Source organism: Diceros bicornis, chromosome X (assembly GCF_020826845.1).
Source record: "Diceros bicornis minor isolate mBicDic1 chromosome X, mDicBic1.mat.cur, whole genome shotgun sequence".
In the NCBI taxonomy this organism is placed as follows: domain Eukaryota; kingdom Metazoa; phylum Chordata; class Mammalia; order Perissodactyla; family Rhinocerotidae; genus Diceros; species Diceros bicornis.
In genome coordinates this window covers 96,565,987-96,589,527 of record NC_080781.1, presented here as the reverse complement: position 1 = coordinate 96,589,527, position 23,541 = coordinate 96,565,987, and the positions used below count along the sequence as shown (strand labels likewise).

Below are 23,541 nucleotides of genomic sequence, written 5' to 3'. Positions count from 1 at the left end.
CCTTGGGTCTCTTGTACTGATAACAGTCCCCTACTGTCTCTTTAAAGCAAACAAAATTCCTGACGACAGGGACGTGCTTTGTTGCCACAACATGGGCAGAGTTCCGCCAAATGCCGAGGGCCTAGTCTAGTGTCTGTAATTACTATGCTTTCTCATGTGGCAGCCTGCAGAGCGAAGGCGTTTTGCTTTCAGCTAAGGGCGTGGGGGTGGAGTGTGCGGAGACGTTTCCGGTGGGGAGGCTCTGCTGGCGCTTCGTGGTTGCCGTAGAAACCTGACGTCATTGTGGCGACCTTGACGACTTTTTAATAGAGACAGACGTGGCCTGGCGAGAAGAGCCTTTTAGCCCTCATGTGTTTCGGGTTCATTTGAGGGTGTGGGTCCCCGCAGTGGGGGCTGAGCCGCCCTGGGATGTGGGGTAGACGAAGGGACCCAGATCCAAGTCGGGTCTTCCCCGCTTTGGGACTCGGAGCCCCGGCGGTCTCGTAGGTAAAGGCGCTGGGGTCCCGCCGAACCCAGTGAGTGTGGCGTCCGGCTCCAGGGGTGTCCTGGAGATACTTTCCCTCTAAAGGCAGGGGCGCTGGAGGTAAGACAGGTAACGACTCTCTCTGAGCCCCAGCTCCCCCCTCAGTCAAACGGGGATAAGAATGCTTAACCCACAGGATCTCTGTGAGCTTCAGTGATAACACACGAGTAAGCCCATGGCCCTGTGGTTACTGCGGGACCGTGAATGCCTGTGTGAATTCAGGCCACTTGTTATTGTTTCCAAGTTTGTTGTTGGGGGATAGATGAGGGAAAGAGAGAAGAAAGACCCTGGTGAGAAGCCCATTGTATATTCTGGTTATGATCACTATCCATTTGTATCGGTGTCGTTTTCACTAACCCAGTGCCTCGCATAGGCTGGGCACATAGTTACTCCAGTAAAGCATAGTGATTGCTGGATCTGTCTCTCCCTGTGCAGCTCCTCATGCTGGTGGCCGAGCTCCTATCAGGCGTCTGAAGGCGGCAGGTTCTGAGGATCTGTCCTGATGGCTGCTGAACCATCTGCTCCAGATTCAAGGGCAGCAGTCCTCAGGAGACCCCAACACTTCACATCCCTGGTGGGATCTGATGCCTGGCTCAAGTGAGTTCATAGATCTGAACAAAAGCATGTTGTGGAATAGCTCCTGCGCGGTTCACAAACAGGCCTCAAAGGAGAGAAGCTACTTTGATCCCATCATGGGAGAAGAGGTTTAGCAGGTGGAATTCATTCCATCAGCAGCTACATGCTTTGTAGTAGCCCTGAAGCCCATCTTAGAGAAGTCCTTTTTTTGCCAAAAAGCAGTGAATTGTCCACTTGGGAAGGAATTTGGTCTTTAACATGCATTTGCAATAAATATACCTAAATTGTTCTCACCGTATAAATACTAATCTGCAATTCCCGTGTATCTCTCAGATGTATGTGGAAATATGCAGTTGTTAGATCTTCCTAGCAATTTGATGTTGTAACGTAGATTCTTCCCTGGTGACCAGGTTTTTTTTTTTTTTTTTTGCCATTATATGATCAGATTTTTTAAAGAGGCAGAAATTTTCAGTTATTAGTTTAAAGTCAGTTAAAAGAACTTAATATTTTTTAAAAATATTTATTACTCTTGAGTTTGCCCTATTGTAATGATACTCAGGCACAGTCCCTAAAATAACCAGTTCCTCTCAAATATCATTATGATTATTTTCCTTGGATATAATATTATTATGTATTTCAGAAGGAAATGGACATCAGCTTTCCCTAAATATTTGGATATATTTCATTGCCAATGATTGTTCTATTTTGGTTATATGTAGTGTGGGCTAATTTGATAGGACATAGTGTGGACCTGTTAATGCCACAACAGCATAATCGTGGGAATCTTTCACCTGATTAATTGCATCAGAGAATCATGAATATATAAATATATCTCAAATACTTTATTGAGGTATGGGTGACATACAATACCTTAGAAAGTATATGCTCTAATAAGCTTTGCTATATGTATGCACTGTGAGTCCAGTACTACAGTCAAGATAACAAACATATCCATCACCACAAAAAGCTTCCTTGTGCCCCTTTGTAATCCCCTCACCTACCTCTCTCCTGCTTCCCTCTTCACATCACCCTACCCCATTCCCAGGCAACCACTGATCTTCTGTCACTATAGATTAGTTTTTTTCCGTATAATTTTATGTGAATGGACTCATACAATATGTATTCTTTTTTGTCTGTCCCCTTTCCTTCAACCTAATTATTTCTGGATTTATCCATTTGTTGCATGTACAAATAGTTCCTTCTTTTCTGCTGTTGACTAATATTCCATTACAGTAATGTGTCACTTAAGGACAGGGATACATTCTGAGAAATACGTTGTTGGGGGGATTTCGTTGTTGTGTGAACATCAGAGAGTGCACTTACACAAACCTAGATGGTATAGCCTACTACACACCTAGGCTATATGGTGTTAATCTTATGACAGTACTGTTGTATATGTGGTCCATTGTTTACCGAAACATTGTTATATGGCGCATGACTATAAATGGATATTCCACAATTTGTTCTATCCATTCACCCGGTAATGGATATTTGTTTTGCTTCCAATTTAGGGCTGTTGTAAATAAAGCTGCTTTGAACTTTTGAGTATAACTCTTTGCTTGAACATAATGCTTTTTTTCCCTAAGTCAATGCTTAGGAGTGCAATGGCTGGGTCATATGGTAATGGTAAAATTAACTTTGTAAGAAACTGCTAAACTGTTTTCCAAAGTGGTTGTACCATTTTTCATTACCATAGCCATGTGTGAGAGTTCCATCCTCCACACCCTTGCCAGGAGTTGGTATGGTCAGTCTTTAATTTTGGCCTTCCCTTTAAATTTGGCCACCCCCTCAGAGGGGTGTTGTGGTATCCCATTGCAGTTTTCACTTACATTTCTCTAGTGACTAGTGATGTTGAGCATCTTTTCATGCGCTTATTTGACATTTGTATATCTTCTTTGGTGAAGTATCTGTTCAAATCTTTTGCCCACTTATTTACTGGAGTGTCTTTTTTTTCTTATTGACCTTTGTGAGATTTATTTATTCTGGATACAAATCCTTTATAAGATATATGACTTGCACATATTTTTTTCCCAGTCAGTGGCTTATCTTTTAATTCTCTCAATGGTCTCTTTGCAAGAACAGAAGTTTTTAACTTGAGGAAGTCTAGTATATCAATTTGTTCACTTATTATTTTGATTTTGCTTTTGATGTCATATCTAAGAAATCTTTATCTAACCTAGGGTCACAAGAATTTTCTCCTGTTTTTTTTTTTAGAAGTTTTACAGTTTTAGCTTTTATATTTAGGTCAGTGATCATTTTGAGATCACTCTTGTATATAGTGTGATATATGGATCGCAGTTTATGATTGTGTGTATGGATATCCACTTGTCCCATCACCATTTGTTGAAAAGACTATCATTTCTCCACTGAATTGCCTTTGTAGCCTTGTCCAAATCAGTTGTCCATATGTGTGTGGATCTGTTTCTGGAGTCTTTATTTGTTCCTTCGATGTACATTTTTACCTTCATCCCAATACCACACTGTCTTGATTACTATACATTTATAACAAGTCTTGAAATAACGTGATGCTTATCCTCCAACTTTGTTCTTTGTCAAAGTTGTTTTCATAGCCTAGGCCCTTTGCATTTCCATATGACTCTTAGAATAAGCCTGTGAATTTCTTTTAAAAAAATGTATGCTAGGATTTTTATTGGGATTGCATTGAATCTATGGATCAGTTTGGGGAGAATAGACATCTTAACAATACTGAGTCTTCCAACACATGAAGACAGTGTATTCCTCCATTTATTTAAGCCTCCTCTAGTTTCTCTCAGCAATATTTTGCAGTGTTCAGAGTACAGGCCTTGCACATCTGTGGACATAGATGTGCTACATATATTACCTCTGTATTTCATGCTTTTTGATGCTATTGTTAATGACAGTATTTTTTATTATAATTTCCAGGTATTATATTTTCACTGCATTGTCAGTAGTCAAATGTTGCCAGGGAATCTTTTTCGTTGAAAGCACAGGTTACTCTAGGATGGAAAAGATTCTTGATGCTTACCTTGTGTATTAGTCAGGGATCTCCAGAGAAATAGAACTAATAGGATGTTTATATATAGATAGAGATTTATTTTAAGGAAGTGACGCATGAGATTGTAGAGGCTTGGCAGAATCTGATGGCGGAGGCCAGCAGTCTGGAGGCTAAGAAAAGAGTTACACTTGGAGTCTGTAGGCAGTCTGCTGGTGAGCCACGAGGAGCTGATGTTGTAGATGAAGTCCAAGGGCAGTCTTCTTGCAGAATTCCCTCTGGCTCAGGGGAGATCAGCCCTTTGTTCTATTCAGGCCTTCACCTGATTGGATGAGGCCCACCCATATTACAGAAAGCTGACTGCTTTATTCAAATTCTATCCATTTTAATGTATATCTCATTCAAAAACACTCTCACAGAAGCATCCAGAATGATGCTTTTTTGTTTTTTGGGTTTTTTTTTTGTTTTTTTTTGGTGAGAAGATTGTCCCTGAGCTAATATCTGTTGCCAATCTTTCTCTTTTTGCTTGAGGAAGGTTGTCCCTTAGCTAACATCTGTGCCAACCTTCCTCTGTTTTGTATGTGGGATGCCGTCACAGCTTGGCTTGATGAGCGGTGCGTAGGGCTGCGCCCAGAATCCAAACCTGCGAATCCCAGGCCACCGAAGTGGAGCATGTGAACTTAACCACTATGCCACCAGGCCATCCCCCAGCATAATGTTTGATCAAATATCTGGGCGCTGTGGCCCTGCCAAGTTGATGCATAAAATTTACCATCACTAGATTCATTTGTGTAGATGTCCATATTACCTTTTAGATGTGTTTCACAGTGTACTGAAACTAGGGGAAAAAATGTACCAGAGAAAATTCTACAGGTCATCTCCAGAAAAATTAATCACTAAAATGAAATAGTTTAATAGCTTTCAAGTTTATTTGTGTAGTTAGAATTGAATTTTGGAGATTTATTCTTTATCCCAAACAAATCCACCTTGATGAATTCCTGGGTTCTTGGGTGCTAAGAGAAAGAGGAGAGAGCATGTGTGAATGTGGGTAGGCATGTGTCTGTGTGTGTGTTTATTGGTGAGGCTCTGAGGAATATTTGTTGTGAGGAATATTTGAGGTTAATTACTGTGTGTTATGTCAGTCCTGCTCAGTTCCTAGCACATGTTAGGAAACAAATCAGGGTGGTTGCTGTTTGTTTTTCCCACCTTTCCTTGGCCAGCATGGTTACCACGGTGACTCAGTAACTGCTGTGGGATTTGGTACAGACTGAAAATCTATTCATGATTCTTGCCTGAACCATGCATTGCTATGATAGTTGTTAAGTGTTGCTTTTATATTTCTGTCTTCCTTCTAGATTTCTAAATTGACTTTCAGATGTTCAGTAGAGCTTTCCCTTCTCCCCATCATTTATTTGTTTTTTCATGTGTTTATATTAGTATGACTCATAGATTCCTGTTTTGCTCAAAGGGTTACCATCTGACATTATAATTATTTATTTTGATGCTCACATTGTCCCGTAGTTGGCCAGTGTTAGCCTCTTCAAATTGGCCTCTGTGTCCATTTGATGCCTCCCTAGAATCCTTTGAACATGTACTTGCTCCCTGACCCTGAATGTCTTCCCATCTGTAGAAAGGAAATAATGATGCCCACCTCAGAGCATTGCTTTGAGGATATAAAGAGAAAAAGCCTGAAAATAACAGCCTACACTGTGTAGCATCTAGTAGGCCCTCAAAATGTTAGTTCCCCATTCCAACTTTGTCCCCTTCATTCTGTCAGTGTGATGCCTGTGGCATTAACATAATAGCATGACTACCAGTTAGACTACTTGGAAATGTAACAGCCAGCAGGGATAAGCCCCTATTTCCATGATGTGTGAGCTTCAGTGTCATTGCGTGTGCGGGAGGAGGCTGTGTGATGGAGCTAGGGAGAGGCAAAGTATCATTGCACAGCTTCCAGTGGACTGAGTCGGGACAGACAAGGACATCCTCACCCCTTTCCCCTGTGTTCATGTGCTGTCCCATCCTCTCACTTTCCTCGCTATTCCATGTGCTGTCTTATCCACTGACTCTCCTTCTGCTGGAACATCAGAGAAGGGTGTGGCCTCTGAGCCCCAGAAACAGGAGCTGACAGAGAAGAACCAAGTGTGATGTCGAGTGTGCAGACAGGTTCCTGGAACAAGAGTGAAGAGATCAGGGTCCCACCGTTGGGACACTTAGGTAAGTCACTACCCTTCCACCAGCCTCGTCTATACAATAGGATAACAGTACCCACTGCTCCCGACCACCCTGGAATACTCTGGGTTTAAGTGTGATCCATGTGGGAAAACAATCTGCAGTCATAGGTGGGAGGGAAGGACCAGTGCACTTTCGAGTAATTACATTAATAGAGACACCCCAGATATCACAGAATTCTGCGTGGTGGACGGTAAATTGTTGGCACAAAATGTCAGATATTTAGGTCAGGATTTCTCCCAGTGTGGACCATGGACTAGTTCACAGAATCGTCGGCGGGTGCTTGTTAAAATAGCGTATACATGAGCCCATCCTAGGTCTGCTGTATCCAGATCAGGGAGGTGGGGTGGGAGGTGTCTACACGTTGAATAATTTCTCCTGTTGGTTGTGGTATTTGTCCAAGTTTGAAAAGCACTGCTGTGGATTTGCAACAGGGGTTTTTTAAAATTTTGAATCCTTTAATGTGTAATTTTGGTGTCAGTTTCTCCTGCAACTCAGATTTAAATATCTGTGCCTACTTACAGTGGGTCAAAAAGGGAGCAATTCTTTATTTTCAGTAATACTTATTCAGTGTTTTCTATGTGAGGGACTGCATTCGTCGTCTAAGGCTGCCATAACAAAGTACCACAAGCTGAGTGGCTTAAATAATAGAAGTTTATTTTCTCAGTTCTGGGGCCTAGAAGTCTATAATCAACGTGTTGCCAGGGCTCTGCTCCCTCTGAAACATGTCAGAGAATCTGTCTTGTGCTTCTTCCTTCCTTCTGGTGGGTGCTGACAATCTTCACATTTCTTGGCTTGCAGCTGTGTGACTCCAATCTCTGCTTTCATGGTCGCATGGTGTTATCCCTGTTCTGTCTTCACATGGCTGTCTTCTTATAAGATCACCAGTTACATTGGTTGAGGGGCCCACCCTACTCCAGTATGACCTCATCTTAACTGATTCTATCTGCAACAACCATAGTTCCAAATAAGGTTACGTTCTGAGGTACTCTGGGTTAAGACTTCAACTTATCTTTTTTTGGGTGACAGAATTCAACCCATAACAGGCAGTGAACTAGTCACTAGGTGCACAACACAGTGAACAAGACAGGGCAGTATTCCCGGAGCTTTTATTCTAGCTTGGGAAAACTGTCCATAAGCAGAGAAACAAGTCAATATAGTGAGTCAGTTCCATATGGGGCTAAGTCCTTTAAAGAAAATAATCAAATCCATTGAGTAGAAAATGATGGGACAGGTTATTATAGATGAGTGTCAGTGAAGCTCTTTCTCAGGAAGTGACGCTTGAGCTGAGTTCAGTACGATTAATACACTCAGTAACAACATATCCCAAATGTCACTGATTGTGAATAAATATCAGTCTGTATCCTGTTTTTTAATGGCTGCAGGAATAGTAATATCAGTAAAGATAGAGAAAAAGAAATAAAAAATTGGCTAAAATGTATTATGTGCCAAGTGCTTTTTTTAAAATTTTTTTTATTATTTATTTATTTTTTTTTGTGTGAGGAAGATCAGCCCTGAGCTAACATCACATGCCAATCCTCCTCTTTTTGCTGAGGAAGACTGGCCCTGGGCTAACATCCGTGCCCATCTTCCTCTACTTTATATGGGATGCCGCCACAGCATGGCTTGACAAGCAGTGCATCGGTGCATGCCCAGGATCCGGACCCCGGCCCGCAGCAGCGGAGCATGCGCACTTAACCACTACGCCACGGGGCTGGCCCCCTCAAGTGCTTTTTATGTATGAGTGATTCAGTGCTTAGAGCACCCCTATGAGTGGATACTGTTGCTCATCCCCATATTATAGATGATGAGCTGAGGGACAGAAACATAAGGACTTGGCCCAGGACTGACCAGTTAGGGAACAGGACAGCTTGGGTTTATACCCAGCATCTTGTGCTCCAGAGCCTGGGAAACTGTCAAAGATTTGTTGTTAAGTGACAGAAGCACTCTGCACAAGCGTGAGTATTTTAGGTGGTCACTAAAAGTAACACTCAGTATGTTAATATATTTAAACAAAATATCTGGACCTAGTGACAAAAAGGTGGCTTGTGACCGTGGTAAGAGCACGTTCATTGCCGTCATGGAGATGGAAGCCACAGTGCAGTGAGATAAGGAGTCAGTGGGAAGTGAAGAACATTATCAGAGAATGTAGAAAACTCTTTCTGGAACTTTCATTTAAAGGGTAAGGGAGAGAGGGAGAGAGATAGAGGTAGATATTGATTCTGTGGCTGAATGGAGATGACAGGACCAAGGAGGGTTTTTTTTTGTTTTTTTAATATTCAATTCCTTGAAACTTGAGCGAATTTAAAAGTAAATATACAGGAGCCATCTCATCTCAGATTTAACTCTTGAATTTACCCATATTTTCCTCTTATTTGCACTATAGAGTTAATGAGACGTTCCAATGGAACGGTATGGGCTTTAAGCTCAATATATATTTAGTTATTAGTGAATGAAAGAATAGATAATTGTGTATCAAAGAAATGCTAGTAATTTTAGGAATTTTGCATCTCAGGGATCAGCAGATGGCTGAAATCCTGGTGTGACATGGCTGGATCATGCCTGATCTGAGGACCCCTGCACTGGTGACTGGGTGACAGGTCCAGATTTTTCCTATAAATGTATTAATATACGGAGCAGTCCAGGAGCAGCAGTTAGGCCAACACCACACCTTGCTGCCCTGGTACCATCTCTCACCGAGCTCGCCAGGGGAGTCAGACAAGCCTGTCTTCCTAGCGTGGGGACCTGCGTTAGGGTCTGCTCAGAGGCATGATGTGGAGCAGCGTTTAGGAGATTCTGAAACGCCCAAGAAAGTAGAGAACCTTCTGTCTCCAAAACTTTGATGTCAAGGTATATCAGAGAGATATTTGCTTTATTCATAAAGATATCTATCTTCTCATTAGGAGACACAATGAGAAATGACTTTTCACAATGCCTACCTCATCCCCGAGGCTCAACCTGTCCCTACTGCTCTGTCTCAACATTTAAAGGGCCATTGAAGTCCCACCACATGCCATATACTCTGGGCAGGTTTTCTCATTTACCCCTCAGGACAGCTCTATGATTGAGGTATGAGGTATTCTCAGTCCCATTTCACAGATGACCAAGCTCTGGCTCATAGAGCCTAAGTCTCCTCTCCAGATAAGTGTCAGGGTGGGAATGAGGTTCCATCCCTCGCCCTCCCTATAGGACACAGAGCAGCCTCCCTTTCAGAAGATGGGCTTCCAGGGCTGGAGAAATGGTGGATCACACTCCCTGCTAATGTGGCCAATACTCACCCAGCAACCCGTCTGGGTGATGAAGATGACAGGAGAGATGAAATCCCACCCTTTGTGCCAAAAGACCTGGGTGTCGGGCCACATCTGTTGGCTGATCCCTGAAGGGAGGAGTGGGGCTCGGGCAGAAGCACATATGTGACGAGTGATCTAGAGGGAAGGAAAGTGATATGAACAGAGCTGCTTTAAGCAAATGCATTTTATGTTTCATCTCCTTTAATCCTAACAGCTATTCATGATATACATCATTCATATTAGGATACCGACTTTAAGAGAGTTTAAATAAGTCAGGGAAACTTTATTTTCACAGGATCAACAGCTAACTGCAAAATTATTCTAAAGTTTTTCATTTTTTGTCTTGAATCCTCCTGGGCTGCCTTACGTGCTCTCAGAATGTTTTTCACTTTGTTTTAGAATTGAGAACTGTATCGTTTTTAAGTCACAGTATTACTTAAATTTAAAATACATTCTAAATGGAGAATATACTAAGAATTGTGTGAAAACAAAGGAGAAATCATTTGCCAACTACAACTCAGCCACTGGGTTAGAATCCATGGTTTGTGATACACACTTAGTAACAAACAAAGAGATTGGCTCATAATTTAAACAGCAAATTCATGTAAAATTATACATGAACAATAAGCATGTCAAAATATGCCAAAACCACAAGTGTTAGTAAGATGCAAATATAAATTCTGAGAATTCATATTGAGTGGAAAAGACAATATGTAAAAAATGAGTACTGTGATTCCTCTTTTGGAAGAGACCCTGTGCGTGTGCAGGTGTCTGTGTTCATGTATCTGTCACCTACAGGGACACATCTGGAGAGGAGTCACCATTCTATCACAACAGACCCCTTAGGGTCAGGAGGTGGGAGTCAGGCCGGTGAGAGATGCAGGATAATTTCATTTTATAAATGTACTCTCATATATTTTTTGAAATACTGTATTCAGGAAAAAAGTATTTTGATGAAAATTTGAAAGCAAAATGTACTTGTACACAGATTCAGAAAAGTATTATACACATGTATTCATTACTATGGAAAAGCATTCATTTTATTCAATTACATGGAAAAACAAAGTAGGAAAAAAAAAGAATTGAAAGTGTTTCTGCCCGTACCTGTGTGTGTTTCTATGTCTCCTCTAGCTCTATCACCCTAAATACTGACACTTACAGGTGCAGCTTTATCTTTAGCTCAAGCTAAGGCTGGACTTCCAATCTCAGGTTTAAATATCCCAGAAAATGAAGGATACAGCTGGATGGCTGCTAGTAGGTAAAAAGTTCCATAAAACTCTGGCTGAAACCATTAGACCAATATCTGAACCTCCATCCCTCCCTCCCTCTTGCTGAGCCCCCTGGTCTGAGACAATCAGCTGACATCCTGGATCTGGCCACCTAATGACATCCATCTCCATTTTTCTTTTTTAAGGAAAAGGAGTTCATTTAGCAGAGGGGAATGAATGTCATCAGTTTGTTTACCAAGATACCAATTCTGTTAGGAAAATTCACATGTATATTAAAGCAATTCCATCTGCTGTTGACCCCAAATCAACATCACGTTCATTGAGTTCTCTCTTCTGTCATCAGTGGAGGGCGACATGTCCACACTGCAGAGGGCGTCCCTCCCAGAGAGCAGGGTGTTCACATTCCATTACCTTACCCCTGTACAGGCTGCCAAGACCTTCTCCCACCTGTTGTCTGTCATCCCCTGTCCAGGACACTGGATACAGCTGCCTAGACCCCGCTCTGACGCCTCATCCTCTCAATCACCTTCCACCTGCCCTGCTGTGCCAGTCGTCTGTCCGCCACCCACTGCCAAGGTGCACTACTGCCACCTGGTGTTTCATCGTATGCGGGCTCCAAGGTATATGTTTTCAGTCTTTTTTTACACCTGTCAGTTTTTTCAGACAGAATTAGAATCATTCTGTACAAAGGTTCAAAAGCTGGTTTTTGAGGGATGGTATTGTGTTTTTTTGCTCCAAGCTGACCATTTTTTGTAGTTTGATGATAACGGTACGTTGGTGCTACCTCGTGACAGAAATCTGAACTGCATCTTGAATATAGAGGAGCAGGACGATGGGAGGGAGGGTCTCTGCCCGACTCCCACCAGGCAGAGTTTTTTGGAAGTCTGGGTGGAATGGGGCATTCTCAGGGTACAGGGATACTGAGATATCCAGACAGAAAGCGCAGCCTACTTCTGTGTTGAAGAGAAGGCTCTGTGTGAATGGAAGTAAAAGATCATTTTTTATTTTTACTCTTTGAGACCTCTGGATAAGTAGAGATCTATATCAGCAAAAAATGGATCAAGGCCACTTATGATCTTTGTAACCTGCTTTTGCACTTATGAACATCTTTCCATGTAAATAGATTTCTATGATAATATTTTAAATATTTCTGTAAAATTTTAGTTTTTTTATATGGATTAGATATTTCAGTACTCAGGTGGTGAAAATTTAGTTCCCTCACCATATTTCCTGTAACAAACAATAGTATACTTAACATCCTTGCTCATATATACACAAATATCTTTGTAAGAATTTTTTGTAAGTTCTTGAAAATGTTCTTTATAAACCAGGAAAAATGTAATATTTTCTATTAACACAATATTGGAAATACTATTACTAATTTATATTCCTAACATCGTTGTAAGAAAGTACCTGTTTCTCCACATAGTAGAAATAATGTGAGTCATTGCTTGTGTGATGGGCAACAAACCATCTCTCGTCATTGTTTTGATTATAACTTGTTTTTGCTGCCTGTCTAGAATTCCATCCTATGGATGTGACATATTCAGTCCTCACAACCCTGTGTTATATAGAGTGTTTCTGATAGTTCCTATTATCAGCTCTCTGGATGGCATCTTTTCAGTGTCTGTACACTGGTAAAGGTCACTGTTCAAGGCACATTTCCCGTGGCTATTTGCATCGATGAGCTGAATGTGTTCTCTTTGAGTCCAGAAAACTATCTTGAGAGAATTTTCGTATTGTGATAACAGTGTATGAGTGTGTTTGTGTGTGTGTGTGTCACTGTGTGTGTGCTGACAGTCACAACATTTCCCTCTGCTTCCTTCTACCCTTTCATGGCGTGGCTTCTTATTTGGTCTTCCTTCCTAAATTCAGACCCAGAAGTGAAATTAAGGAGTTACCAGGACGGCAGTCCTTATAACCAAATCCTTGTCACCATCTTTAACTACATCCTGAAGATAAACTTCTAACAGGGAATTTGTTGGTGCAAAGGGTGTGCACCTATGTGGCCCTTTGAGAAGTCCTGCCATACTGACCCTGGAAAGGTAGTTCCAGTGTAGTCTGCCCAAAGTGGAGTCATGTGAGAAAGCCCACAGAAGAGTGAAGAAAGTAATAATGCTAACATGATGTCACACAGAACAGGCCCTGGACTCTGTCATTGACCCATTCTCAAGCCACCACCACAGTCAGAAGATGTGGAAGTGATCAGAAGTAAATCAAACTTTACACACAAGCCCAACCTGAGGTTGCATGTGTGGGGGGAAGGTCATTGCTTAAAGGAACACAGGCCATAGAGTCAGCAAGCCTGGGACACAACCATAGTTTTATATAAATTAATATTTATATGATACACGTGCATCTTTGTATGAAAAAGTTTGGTCGTTACTGTGGTACAACAGAAGACCAGGCCAATGTCATATTTTTAACAGCTTACTTGCAATATAATTTACAGAGAACAAAATCCACACATCTTACGGGTACAGTTTGATGACTTTTAGTAACTGTTTAGAGTTGTATAACCATTACTATAATTGAGTTTTAGGTGATTCCATCACCCTAAAAAGTCCCATTGTGCTTGAATGCAGTTAAAGCCTGCACCTACCTCCAGCCCCAGGAACCACAGATAAGCTTTTTCTCCATGGATTTGCCTATTCTGGACATTTCACATAAGTGGAATCATACATTATGTGGTCTTTTGCATATTTGGATTCTTTCACTTGGCATACTCTTTTCAAGGTTCATTTATTTTTATTGCCAAATAACATACCACATTTTATTTATCCATTCATTAATTGGTGGATGTTTGGATTATTTCTACTTTTGGCTATTATGAATAATGATGCCATGTACATTTGTATAAACTAGTTTTTATGTAGACATATGTTGTCATTTCTCCTAGCTGTCTACCTAGGGGTGGAATTGCTGGGTTATGTGGTAACTCTCTATCTGAGGAACTGCCACACTGTTTTTATGACTCAGACAGTCTTGAAGATTGCAGGCAGTTTGTTATTTTTCTCGTGATTAGACTGTGGTTATGGGTTTTGAGAAAGAATACCATGGAGTTGAAGTGCCCTTCTGGTCACATCATGTCTGGGAGGACATGATACCCATGTAATGTCACGGGGCTCACTGGACATCCTGACCCACATCACTGGGTTAAGGTGGTCTTTGTCGAATTTCTCCAGTGTACAGTAACTGCCATTCCCAGACTCCGTTCTTTAGAAGTGAGTCACTAAGTCTGTCCTGCCCTCAGGGATGGGAGGCTGAATTAAGGTTCTCTTCATGGAGGCAGGGTATCTACATATATTATTTGGAATTATTTGATAAAGACAAGTTGTCTCCTCTCATTCACTTCATTATTAATTAAAATATTTATATCAGGGCTTCCTGTTTCTTTTTAATTCCTATTTTATTTCTTTTAGAATCATTCTATTCTTTTTGTTTTCCATTCTAGAATCTTTCATTTTTCAAACCAGAAACCTTCATGACCTGCATTTTTGCATCACTTGATTAACAGGAACCTCCAGTGAGAGCAGCCCCCTCCCCACCCCACTGTCCACTGGCCCAGACAATCAGGACTTGGAGCCCCTCAGCTCCAGCCATTGCCTCCAAGTGTGGGAAGGTGACCTGGACTGAGTCAATAAGAGACTTTCTGGGATGTTCAGAATCTGTGCGGTACTTACCTATTGTTTGTTTGTCTGCCTGCTTTTAATCATGGAGATATAAGGACGTGAATCTAGAGCTGCCAGTGGGCATACCTCTCTCTCTTTGAGCAAATTACTAGAATGATGGTGACCAATTAAGATAGCAGGTGGCACTCTTTCTTTTTCCTCAAACAATTAGAATATTGAGTTATTTTTTCACTTTCAAGCACATATTTTACAAATAAAACTCACCACATTAATGTGGCACAATGAAAATTATACCCCAGTTCAAAGCCCAATAAAATGAATTGGTCCTGATTCCATTTCTGACACATCATCAAACTCTTTCTCTTTAATCATGGACACTAATTATCCATAATCTAAGGAGCATTAAGCATAGGTGTATGTGTATGTGTGTGCACATGTGTGTATGTGTGTTTGTGTAATCTAGGGAAAAGCAAGAGTAAAGAAAATTCTAGATACTTGGAGAGGAAATCACATTAGTCCATCAGAACAATGCTAAATGTGTTTTAGAACTTAATGAAAATGGTATTTATAACCACAAAAACATAAAATGGCCAGCAGACATACAAAATTATGCTCAGTTCTACTAATGAGGTTAATCCTCGTCAGTTCATATTTTAGAAAGTCTGTGTGGTAAAACATATATATAACAAAAACCTATGTAGATTTCAATGATATAAAAATATCTCTAGGGCCAGCCCTGGTGGCCTAGTGGTTAAGTTTGGTGCGTTTCACTTTGGCAGCCTGGGTTCGATTCCCGGGCCCAGACCTACACCACTCGTCTGTCCATGGCCATGCTGTGGTGGCAGCTCACATACAAAAAGAGGAAGATTGGCAGTGGATGTTAGCTCAGGGCGAATCTTCCTCACCAAAAAAAAAAAAAAAAAATCTCTAGACAGAGTTAAAACTTGTTGATATGGGAAGTGCTATGGTCTGAATGTTTGTGTCCCCCAAAATTCATATGTTGAAATCCTAACCCCTAAGGTGATGATATTAGGAGATGGGGCTTTTGGGAGGTGATTAGGTCATGAGATCAGAGCCCTCATGAATGGGATTCGTGTTCTTTTTTTTAAGAGACCCCAGAGAGATCCCTTGCCCCTTTCCACCATGTGAAGATACGACAAGAAGTCTGTGACCTGGAAGAGGGTCCTCACCTGACCATGCCTCCACTCTGATCTTGGACTTCTAGCTTCCAGAACTGTGGGAAATACATTTCTGTTGTTTATAAGCCACGCAGTTTATGATATTTTTGTTATAGCAGTCCAAATGGACTAAGACAAGAAGTTATGCCTTCTACAAGAAATAAAATGGTTTCTGTTAAAAACAAGCCAGAGATAGTTGGTTATTTAAAATCAAGGAAATCCCAAAAAAGAACAAGCAAGGGAATTTCAAAATGAACAAAAATGCATTAATTGGCCACAACTCACTTTTTTTTTGGTGGCTTAAAACAACAAAAATTTACCTTCTTATAGTTTTGGAGGTCTGAAGTCCAAGATGAGTATTACTGGGCCAAAATCAAGGTGTCACCTGGGATGCATCACTTCTGGAGGGTGTAGGGGAGAATCAGTTTCTTTGCCTATTCCAGGTTTTAGAGGCCACCTGCATTCCTTGGCTTGTGGCTCCTACTGGCTCATGGCTTGAGACTTGTGGCCTCCATCTTCAAAGCTGGTACAGTAGCATCTTCCAATCTTTTTCTGACTGCTACCCCTGCACCTGCCATCACATCTCTTTCTCTGACTGTCCTGCCTCCCTGTTTCCCTTGAAAGGATGTTTTAAAAAATTGTGGTAAAATGTACATAACATAAAATTTAACATTTTAACCAATTTTAAGTGTACAATTCAGCAGCACTGGGTACATTCACAATGTTGTGCAGCCATCACCACTATCTATTTCCAGGATGTTTTCATCATCGTAAACAGAAACTCTATACTGATTAAACACTAGCTCCCCATTCCCTGCTCTCTCCAGCCCTTGGTAACCTCTATTATACTTCATGTTTCTATGAATTCACCTATTCTAGATACCTCATATAAGTGGAATCATACAATATTTGTCCTTTTGTGTCTGGCTTATTTCACATAGCATAATGTTTTCAAGGTTTATACGTGTTGTAGCATGTATCAGAATTTCATTCCTATTTAAGGCTGAATAATATTCCATTGTATGTGTATCACGTTTTTAAAAATCCATTCATCTAGTTGTTGGACACCTGGATTGCTTCCACCTTTTGGCTATTGTGAATAATGCTGCTGTGAACATTGGTGTGCAAGTATCTGTTTGAGTCCCTGCTTGCAATTCTTTTGTGTATATACCTAGAAGTGGAATTGCTAGATTATATGGTAATTTCTATGTTTAATTTTTTGAGGAACAGACATACTGTTTTCCACAGAGGCTGCACCATTTTACATTCCTACCAACAGTGCACAAGGATTTCAGTTTCTGCATAACCTTGCCAACACTTGTTATTTTCTATTTTTTTGATAATAGCCATACCAATGGGTGTGAAGTGGTTTCTCATTGTGGTTTTGATTTGCATTTCCCTACTGACTAGTGATGTTGAGCATCTTTTCATGTGCTTATAGGCCATTTGTATATCTTTGGGGAAATGTATATTCAAGTCCTTTGCCATTTTTGACTTGTGTTGTTTGTTTTTTTGTTCTTGAGTTGTGGGAGTTCTTTATATATCCTCGATATTAATCCCTCATCAATATATGATTTGCAAACATTTTCTCCCATTCTGTGGGTTGTCTTTTCACTCTCCTGATAGTTTGCTTTGATTCACAAAAGTTTTTAATTTTCATGAAGTCCAATTTATCTATTTTTTCTTTTGTTGCCTGTACTTTTGGTGTCATATCCAAGAAATCATTGCCAAATCCAATGTCGTCAAGCTTTTCTTCTATGTTTTCTTCTAAGAGTTTTATAGTTTTAGCTCTTATGTTTAAGTCTTGGATCCATTTTAAGTTAATTTTTACATATGGTGTAAAGTAAGAATGCACCTTCATTCTTAGGCATGTGGCTGTCCAGTTTTCTCAGCACCATTTGTTGAAAAGGCTGTTCTTTCCCCATTGAATGAGGTTGTCAGTGAAGCTCTTTAATTGAGTTAATATATCAAATAATTATGTTGTACACCTGAAACTATTATAATGTTATATGTCAATTTTTTATCTCAATAAAAAACCCCAAAAACAAAAAATATGCATCAGTTGATAAATACAATTCAGTTGTAAAGTTATTAAGCTTTATTAAAGACACGTGAAAACTGTAAAACTATCAAAACTACAAAAATGTCAAGTTGCACGTATTTATAAAAACATCTAGCATTTATTGAGCTGTTACTGTGTACCTAGCACTGTTCTAAGGGTTTTCATGTATTAACTCAATTAAATCTCAAAGCAACAGCCCATCAGGAGCAAGACAAGGATGCTTGTTTTCGCCACTTCTACTCAACCTAGTATTGGAATTTCACTGCATGGTAGGCATCAAATTAATGGTACGCAAAGAAGGAGCTTCACTGACAACCCATCCATAATAATCCCTGTCCTCCTCATTTCTACTCTATTTATGTTTACTTTCTTCAAAGCACTCATCCCCATATGGAATTGCCCTGCTATTGGTTTATTTACCTGCTTATTGCCAGTTTTCCCAAACTAGAATGAAACTCCAGGGACTCTGCCTGTCTTGTTCTCTGTGCTGTGTCCCCAGTGCCTAGTTCAGTGTCTTACATATAAATCACTGAATAAATATTACTTATGTGAAGGAATTGTTTCCTGTTTGACACGCAGGAGCAGACAGATATTTAAAGCTAAGTGACAGGAAATGTTGACAAGGAAATAAGACATCAAAGGATTCAAAATTTTAAGAACACTTTGGAGTAAATCCACAGCAGTGCTTGTCAAACTTGGATGAATACCTCAACCAACAGGAGAAATTGTTCAAAAGGCAGACGTCTCCCAGCCCACCTCCTTGTTTTGGATACAGCAGACCTAGGGTGGACCTAAATCTGCAGTTTTAACAAGCATCTCTGGATGATTTTGATGTGGTGGTCCATGGACTACACTGGGAAAAATCCTGACCTAAATATCTGACATTTGTGTAGCATTAATTTAATGCCTAGCATGCAGAGTTCTATAATTCCTGGGATGTCTCTGTTAATGCACTTACTCGAAAATGCACTGGTCCTTCCCTCTCACCTACGACAGATTGCTTTCCCGCATGGATTACACTTAAACTCCACAATATTCCTGGGTTGTCGGAAGCATTGGGTATTGTTATATAGACAATTGTGTAGATGAGGCTGGTGGAAGGGTAGCGACTTACCTAAAGTGTCCCAATGACGGGACCTTGATCTCCTCGGTCTTGCTCCAGGAACCTGTCTGCACACTCAACATCTCACTTGGTTATTCTCTGTCAGCCCCTGTTTCTGGGGCTCAGAGGCCACACCCTTCTCTGATGTTCCAGTAGAAGGAGAGTTGGGATAAGACAGCACATGGAATAGAGAGGAAAGTGAGAGGATGGGAAAGCACATGAACACAGGGGAAAGGGGTGAGAGTGTCCTTGCCTGTCCCCACTCCGTCCACTGGAAGCTGTGCAATGATGCTTTGCCTCTCCCTAGCTCCATCACACAGCCCCCTCCCACACACAACAGTGAGATGACATTTTGAGAGAGTAACAAATGTCTTGGAATGGTTTGTTTACTATGATACCAATTCTGTTTGGAAAACTTCATTTGTATTCAAAACAGTGCCATCTGTTGACCCAAAATCAACATTGCGTTCATTGAGTTAGTCTTCCCTCATCAGCATAGGTCGACATGTCCACACTGTAGACGGGTCCGTCCCAGAGAGCAGGGTGTTCACCCTCAATTACCCTACCCCTGTACAGGCTGCCCAGACCTTCTCCCACCCCCTGTTTGTCATCCCTTGTCCAGGACACTGGACACAGCTGCCCAGACCCCGATGTGAGGCTCCATCCTCTCTTGTCACCTCCCACCTGCCCTGCTCCGCCAGTCTCCCGCCCACTCCTGCCCACTGCCAAGGCGCACTACTGCCACCTGGTGTTTCATTGTATGCAGGCTCCAGAGTATATGTTTTTATAGTCTTCTTTTACATCTGTCAGTTTTTTCAGACAGAATTAGAGTCATTCTATACATAAGTTTATAGACTGTGTTTTAAGGGAGGGTATTGTGGTATTTGACTCCTAGCTGACTCTTTTGTAGAAAAGTTTGATGATGGTGGTACCTTGGTGCCACCTCATGACAGAAGCCTGAACTGCAGCTTGAATGTTGCGGAGCAGGGAGGTGGGAGGGGAGGACTGTGATCCACACTCACCAGTCAGAGCTTTCTAGAAGTCTGGATGGAAGGGAGGGGGGCATTCCCAGTGTACAGCGATACTGACGACCTCCACACAGAAAGTGGAGCTTCCTTCTTTGTTGAAGAGAAAGCTCTATGTGAGTGGAGGTAAAAAATTATTTTAATTTTAATTTTATCAGCTCATTAATTGACAGAAAGATTCGTGAAACAATAGAAAATAGTGGTATAGGCCCACTTATATTTAGAATTTAGAATATGACTAAAGCAATATTTCAAAGCAGTGGAGATATGATGGATGATTTAGAAGTGGTATTGAGATAGCTGGATAATCATAAGGTTAAAAAGGTAAAAAGGGATCAATTTCTATATCTTACAGCAGCGTAAATTCCAAATGGTTCTGAAGGAAATGTAAAAAAAAAAAAATCCATACAAATATTAGAAGAAAATATAGGTGAATTCTTCTATAATCTCAAAGTGGAGGAAACTTTCCCAAGTATAAATCAACATCCAGGAGCATTAAGGAAAAAGACTGATATATTTGACAATATAAAAATAACAATGACAACTATGCATGGCAAAAACATGCTAGCCAATTAAAGACACTGGGAAAAACATTTGCTGCTAACATCCTTAACAAAGCATTGATATCCCTCCTATATAAATAGTTACCAATATAGAGGCATGAAAAAGAAACAGCCCTATCAAAGACGTGTAAGAAATACAACCAGTTAAGGAAAAAATATAAGTTATCCTTAAACATATGAAAAGAGTCTCAAGCTTGTTTTAATTAAGAGAGATGCAGTTAAAACTACACTAAGATACCATTTCTTGACTATTAGATTGGCAAAGATCTAAATGTTTGTCAGCACACTCAGTTGGTGAGGATGTGGAAAAACATTTCCTTTCACACTCTGCTCACAGGGGTGTAAAATGGTGTGATCACTGTAGTAGGCTTAATAGTGGTCCCCAAAAATATCAGGTCCTAATCCCTGGAACCTGTAAATCTTATCTTATATGGAAAAGGATCTTTGCAGATGTGATTAAATTAAGAGTCTTATAATGGGAAGATTATCCTGGATTATCCAAATGGTCCACAAATGCACACCCAAGTGTCCTTATAAGAGGAGCAGGGGGAGAGTTGACACAGACAGGAGAAGGCTATGTGACCAAGGATGCAGAGGCTGGGGTGATGGAGCCACAAGCCAAGGAATGCCAGCAGCTACCAAAAGCTGGAAGAGGCGAGGAGCTCCCCTAGAGTCTCTGGAAGGAGTGCAGCCCCACCAATACCTTGACTTTGGCCCAGTGAAACTAATTTTGGACTTCTAGCCTCCAGAACTATGAGGGAATATTTCTGTTGTTTAATGACACCAAGTTTGTGGTAATTTATTGCAGTAGCCATAGGAAATTAATACAAATCATTATGGTGGGGAATTTGATAATACTAGCAATTTTATATATGCCCTTACTGTGACTCAGAAATCATATTTCCAGAAATAGCCTAAGGATATACTGACAATGTCACAAAAAGATTTTAGATATAAATATAATAATAAATATAGATAAAGATATTCACTCTGATACTATTTGAATAGCAAAAGAATGGGAACAACCTAAATGTTCGTCAATTGTGTGATGGATGAGTAAAGTATTATACAACCACACAAAGGTGTACACTAAGTAAGATGTAGAGAAGAATAATGAAAATCTCCACATGGGCTATGGAGGGATCTCCAGAATATAGTGTTAAGTGAAAACGTCAACATAAATTAAGGTGTAAATAGCGTGGTACTTTTTATCTAAGAAACGGGAAAATGCAAATGTAAAAATTTTTACTTATATTAAAAATAGAAGCAAAGGACCTCTGTTTTGGGGACCAGAAGGAGTAGATACATTTCTCCCTGTTACTCCTGCTAGCTGCAGCTAAAATCTCTGGATATAATATGTAAAACAAATATAAGACTGAAAAGTGGAGAGAAAAAAGGCAGACTGGCTTGGGACTTCGGGATCCAAGTAATGACAAGGCAGTAAATTCCCTTGGTTGTATTTTCACTTCATATATCCCAGTCTGGGTGCAGGAGAAGCAGGAGACCCAAAAATGCCAACAAGAAAGGACAAAAAGAGCTCCAAGAAAAGCCTGCTGTATCTAGACAGAGAAGCAGAAAAGGGGAAACCTAGCAAGAAAGCAAGCTTTTAGACAACAACTACTGTATCTCAGACAAACACCACAGAATGAAACACAGCTCCATCCCCACCAAGCCAGCAATGGCTGAGTGGGGAATGTGGGTTCCACGTTCAGTTGATTGTAACCATGCACCCCTCCCCACCCTCTGAGGAGGTGTTAGAGAAGACTACATGTGGAACAGGGACTTTCATCCCTGCTCGTGGAAATGAGCACCTCTCGCCATGGTGTCAGTGGGGACCATGCAGGGAGCCTGACTTCCACCCACACCCAGTGAGAATGAGGCGCCTTCCCCTCTTCTCTGGGCTGATGTCACAGGAAGCTGAGTGGGACGGTGGAACTTTCATGACCATCTAGTAATGAGGAGGCCTCCTCCCCACCACAGTGTCAGGGAAGGCCACATAGAGGGCGGTAAGGAAGTGTCTTCCCCCACCTGCCAGGTGGAGGCCTGGTAGAGAGTGAAATCCCACCTCTACCAAGCAGTAACAAGGTACCCCTTCCCTTCCACTCCCACACCCTGCCCCCCATTTTTGTAGAGGCTGAATGGAGAACCTGGACTTTTATCTTATTTGCCATCTGTCTCTGTGTTCAAGAACACATGCTTGGAGTCACCAACATCCGTGAAGAGAGGCTAGTGATACGTCACTAGCATTTGTGCTGACGACTAAACCCAGGCAACAACGTGAAGAACCTATCCATAGGCCCTGCTTAAATAAAATCTTCATAAATATTAGCTGTCTCTCCCTCGCAGATCAGGGAACTCACACGGCTCCTTTACCTGCCCCCTCAGCTAGGGCCCCTTAACCTGGTTGCAGGTCAGCATCACTTGGAGATCCTTTTCTAAACCCTCACCTGAAACTCTCTTGTTGGTGGAAATAGGATGTCTGTATCAAAGGCCATTCGAGTTATTCAGCTGTAGTAATATGGGCCTCAGAAAATGGATACCCCCATTTGGCACCAACAGTGTATATGAGTGTCCATTGCCCCTCCATTCCTTCAATACCAGGTATTACCATCTTATGTCTTCATTGCTAATCTGCTTAGGGTCATCTCAGACAGCTGGAGGGGTGGTGGTATGAAGAGTGAAGGTGTTTTGTTTTTGGCGAAAGGGGACATAGTATGTACGGGGCACATAGTTATCCCAGTAAAGCATAGTGATTGCTGGATCTGTCTCTCCCTGTGCAGCTCCTCATGCCTGTGGCTGAGCTCCTATCAGGTGTCTGAAGGAGGCAGGTTCTGAGGATCTGTGTCCTGATGGCTGCTGAACCATCTGCTCCAGATTCAAAGGCAGCAGTCCTCAGGAGACCCCAACACTTCATATCCCTAGTAGGATCTGACGCCTGGCTCAAGTGAGTTCATAGGTCTGATAAAAACATGTTGTGAGGTTCACAAACGAGCCTCAAAGGAGAGAAACTACTTTGATCCCATCGTGGGAGAAGAGGTTTAGCAGGTGGAATTTCATTCCTTCAGCAGCTATATGCTTTGTAGTAGCCCTGAGCCCATCTTAGAGATGCCCTCTTTTGTCTGAAAGCAATGAATTGTCCAGCTTGAGGAAGAAAC

General features: G+C 41.2%; 1 long non-coding RNA gene across 6 annotated transcripts in view; it reads left to right on the top strand.

The window, feature by feature from the left end:
* The first annotated feature begins 331 nt into the window (after positions 1 to 331).
* The window catches only part of LOC131401277 (uncharacterized), a 46,865-nt gene continuing 23,655 nt past the window's right edge, over positions 332 to 23,541 (top strand). The window contains exons 1-5 of one of the 6 annotated variants that reach the window (XR_009217627.1): positions 332 to 486; positions 959 to 1,120; positions 6,163 to 6,290; positions 11,297 to 11,444; positions 14,279 to 14,800. This is a non-coding gene — a long non-coding RNA (uncharacterized LOC131401277). Of the gene's footprint in view, positions 584 to 958; positions 1,121 to 6,162; positions 6,291 to 11,296; positions 11,445 to 14,278; positions 14,801 to 19,420; positions 19,594 to 23,166; positions 23,331 to 23,541 lie in introns of those variants that run through there. The other 5 variants (XR_009217624.1, XR_009217628.1, XR_009217623.1 and 2 more) reach the window with 5 other exon arrangements.